The 5,000-nt window shown below is 32.3% G+C and overlaps 1 protein-coding gene across 2 annotated transcripts in view; it reads left to right on the forward strand.

Annotated features, from left to right (window-relative positions):
- LOC137657040 (uncharacterized) overlaps window positions 1-5,000 on the forward strand; it is a 273,663-nt gene that overhangs the window by 248,399 nt on the left and 20,264 nt on the right. The window lies entirely within an intron of this gene.

Here is a 5,000-nt window from a genome sequence, read left to right on the forward strand (position 1 = left end):
TAGTGTAAAAATACTGTCAGAGAGACATATTACTTATGACTTTAGTAAGACGAGTAAATCAATTTTTTTGACTGAGGTGGTATCATAGTAATGGCAAAGATGATATTAGTTATCATACATGGATTTACTCAGGGACTGGTTCTTTGTCTCCTGCCAAATTTCGGAACGCTCTTCATGATTCTGTTCTCCATGACTTCAAACTTCTATTTGGATAAAAGCTCTTATCATTATTACTCATCCTTTCTTCCTTACTTTTCTTCTGTTCTAGATAAATAAGAATATTAGCGTATCCATTTGTACTGGATTATCGAGACATTAAAAACTCTGATCTCTGTAGAAAAAAAAATAACACAATGAATTTTGTCAGTATCAATAATAAATGCCAGGAAGAAAAACATTCGTTATGCCTCTTAATTAATTAAATTAAACTACACATTGTCTGAAAATAACGACTGCGCAAGCAATTACTCCTTTGAACAGATGGCCAGCCCAATAAGATCGAAAGAAGGATTTTGAATTGCAAATGAGGGAGTCAGAATTGTGCGAGTGAAGATACCGAGACGAATGTTGATACCAAAGTAAGCTTCGCCATTAGAGGAAAAGCATTTGCTGTTGTAAAACCAAATAGGGGAAAATTGGTTGGTGGGAAGGAATACACGTAACTAAGAACGATGGCTGATCAATAAAAGAAAAAAAAAAAAAACTAGATACGAGGATTGATCCGCTAGAAGTAGTTTTCATCATAAGGAACAATGCTGAATTGAAAAAAAAATGGTTACTTATTATGACTACGATATATTGAAGGGAAGGTAAACATACAACAAATTAGGGAATATAAGGGAAAATTATTTGCCGGATTAACATTTCGTTTCTAGCCTCAGTGATCTAATACCGTCTCAATTCTCTCTCAAGAATGGATCCTGAATGAGGTCATTACGCATGAGACCATGGTTACTAAAATTTTTATCACCCAATAAAGTATTGATTATACCCAGTGCTACCAAATATCCGAGTATGTGGAAAAAAGGGTCAATGAATTATTGCAAAAGACACAGCATTAACTAGATGATTTTTTTTTCTTTTTGATCATTCTGTCTCGTAGCGGGGTCTTCGACCTAAAATAGTGCCTAATAATAAAGAACGCTAGACAGAATGAGCTACAGCCAAGCTTGGATAAGGTCACAATGAGACCTGCAACCTAAAGAGGTTCAAGTGAAGAAGAAAAAAGTACAGAGGGTATATCAAAAATATATACGGCCGTCGCAGCAAACTACAATAAATCACCACTCGTAGAAATGAATGTTACTCCCCAACATCCATTACACCCCTAAATAAACCTTTCTCACACACATGGCACAAAGTGTCTCTTCTCAACGGCGGGAATCACTTTTATTTTTATATCTCTGGTGCTAAAGAAAAAAAAGTGGCAGTATGGCATAGCCATTACCAAAGATTTACAGCGACAAGAACCATATGGTTCAAAATGTACACCAGATGGACGACACATTACGGCTAGAAGGTTCTACGAAATTTAAATACTCTTTTAGAGATAGTGGCAGGAATATTTCGAAATGGTTGTCAAAACCAAAAAACAAATTATGATTCTATAATACAAAAAATATTCACATCCATCCTTCCTGAGATAAATTCAAATCTATGTCCCATTGTTATTAGCTACCTCTCTATCAACCGGTGTGCTGTCATATTCCCTTGTGAACTTTCCGAGACAGAAATAAATAGACAGCAATCGAGCGTATATACCAGCTAACATTAACATCCTATGAGAACATATCTTCACCTTATAAATAATCCGAAAGATATATGATAGGCTAGGAAACTATAAAGGCACATGAACGGGCTGAGATTTCCATCAAAATTTTAGTATTAGATTTGTCAAATTCTGTCCAAAAATACCTAATTATATATCAACCATGGGTCTGCAGTAAGCTTCAGATTCATAAATATATCTTCTACGTCACAAAATTATCCATTCCTGGAGTCCCCCCCCCCCACACACACAAAAAAAAAACCGAATCATTTCAAGAGATCTCTGGTAATTCGACTACCAAAGTAAACAGACAATGAAAAATAATACATAAACTCCGTCGAAATTCGTAAGTGAAAGTAAATCTCCCAAGAGCTGATCGGGAATCTCTTAAAGGTTATGTCAGGTCATGCTTGAAACGCTTGACATAGTTGTTTGATTAATTAAAGCTTGCGGTGGGTCAAGTAATTGGAATGCCTGTGCAATAACTGTTTGCTCTCGCGAGGGCATATCCCCCCGAAACCCTCATTTCAGAAGGGACGGCCAACACGAATAATTGGAATTCTCCAAATGATACGTCGCTGATGGTATTCCGTGATTTTAATCAAGTATTTCTACATTCGATTGCGAGATACAGTCTGTAACCTTCTGATTCCTGGTGATTATCGGAGGGATCACTTAGTAGCTAGAAAATTATAATAATAATAATAATAATAATAATAATAATAATAATAATAATAACAATAATAATAATAATAATAATAATAATAATAATAATAATAATAATAATAATAATAATAATAATAATAATGATTATAATACTACTACTACTACTACTACTACTACTAATAATAATAATGATAATAATGATAACAATAATAATAATAACATCATCGTATCTGAAAGTTATGTTTTCTGAAACTCCTTCTACCGTAAGGTCCTCATAAAAGTTTCGATTCATAAATAAACGTCTAGCCTACTGAACCGCATACTTTCTATTCGGGAAGTTTCTGTATACCAGAAGTTTGCCAATGATTCACTTGAATTCACTTTCGCCGAATTCCTCAGAATATTTTTTTCTTTTTGCCTAAATAATTACGGCTACACACCTGTAGTTGACAGCATCTACGTTCGATAAGAGTGAAATCTACGTTCTAGTGTTACGCCTTTAACATGTGTTCATGTTATAAAAGCCTTTCCAAAGGAGATTTTAATCTTCCCACATGAAAATATTTGTTCGGTTGTCTCTTCAAATGTTTCTATAAAGCTTCCAAATGGATTACAAGTTACATTTGTGGAAGTGTAGCTGAGGCGATATATAATTAAACTATCTCTCTCTCTCTCTCTCTCTCTCTCTCTCTCTCTCTCTCTCTCTCTCTCTCTCTCTCTCTCTCTCTCTCTCTCTCCAAAAACAAAGAAATATATTCCAATTGAAATTGAAATATTTTGGAAAGAGAAATTATAGAAATTTGGCAATAACACATAAAACTAGTTACACACAATTTTTTGGCAATAAATAGAACTTAACCATTTCTATTTTCAGGTTACATTGTTTTGAGGGTTCGATAATTTTTTTACTGAATATATATCTTCAATTGAATATAACTCTTTAACATCTTATGATTATGTGATAGTTTAAACGCAATGGTTAATTTTACCAATTGATTCCAGTGAAATTAACAATATATATTGAGTCTTTCCCGATAAAATTCAAAAAGGTTTATTTTCCATAAATAAGTATAGAGAATACAGGTTTATATATTATTGATGATTAGTAAACAATTTTTCTTTATTGGGAATATCATACTATGCATAAAAAGAGGATGAATAGGAACAATGTCAATTAAGTAAAAGCAATAATGATTCGCCAATAATGATAAAATAGAAAACAAAATAAAATAAAATAGATACAATGTTCTATTTTTTCTTATATTTATTCTTAGATTTCATAATATTTCGGTACAATAAGGTAAAAAAAATACTTCTTTTTATATCATAAAATATGGGCACACATGGAAAATAGATAGGGTGTAGTGCACAAGCCATATATTGAAAAGAATAATCTTTTTGAGGTTTTTATTGTACAAAGGAGAAACCTTTTATTATCAGTTCCCGAGTGGGAAGAGGAGGCCAGCTGTAACTACCGTTCTATATATAAAAAAATGTTGATATTATCAAAGGTTAAATTCGGAGAATGATATGAATATGAGCAAGTCTACTGTGAGGTTCTACGAGTATGTTACTGTTTATCTTAGTACTGGATGAAGCTGCAAAATTCAGTAGTATTAAAATATCATCAGCATAGTAACTGTAACAAGAATAATAATACATCTTGGCCTGTGTAAAATGAAAAAAAAATCTATGTTGGGTAACCATTTCCCTTATCTAAATGACCCGATATAATAGATATCCATTAACACGCCATCTGTTATCCCCCTCTTATTGTTTCCTGCTTTAATGGCCTCTTCCCTACATTAAAATTTATTTGCTAACATAAATAATATTTAGGAACTTTTTGTGTCTATTGCTGCAGATTAATTTGCCCATAAACACACGAGATTGTTTTCTTGTAGATATCAAACTGAATAAAAAAAATTAGCTAGCGCTCCTCACCCTTAAGTTCTGTATTTCAAACACCTATACAACCATCTTAATATTTACAAACGTCGTATGGGACGCAATAATTTCAATTATTCACCTCATAGCTAGGGACCTCTCCTTTTATGTTCAGATCATTTTCCATACAATGCTCTCTCTTCGTTTATCTTTGATTATCATTTTTATTTATTCCTCATACTAAAGGCTTTTTAATTCACATTTATATTTTAGAAAATATCCCAATAGTTAACCAAGAACCCGGAAGAAAATATCACATTATTCTGTATCGTTTATTAATCTCACAAGAAATATAAAATGGTTCTGAAATAAACTATAACATTATAAAAAGTGTAATTTCATTTTACCGAATTAACTGAGATAATAACAGGTTTACTTATGCACTTAATAATCAAACATGACAATCAATTTACATTACGGTACTAACCAGGAACACAACAAAAGTCAAAGTGAAAAAATATCGAGATCCTCTACATTACATCTTCTTCGGATTTTGTCTTAGCATAAACATTAAAATTCAATTTAGAAGAGAGAAGACGCTTCCTTTTTTGCTATTTATTTCTCGTGATTATTCGCCTACAATGAAATCTAAACATTCACTTTAATCCCGTTATTATTC

This window comes from Palaemon carinicauda, chromosome 18 (assembly GCF_036898095.1).
Source record: "Palaemon carinicauda isolate YSFRI2023 chromosome 18, ASM3689809v2, whole genome shotgun sequence".
Classification (NCBI taxonomy): domain Eukaryota; kingdom Metazoa; phylum Arthropoda; class Malacostraca; order Decapoda; family Palaemonidae; genus Palaemon; species Palaemon carinicauda.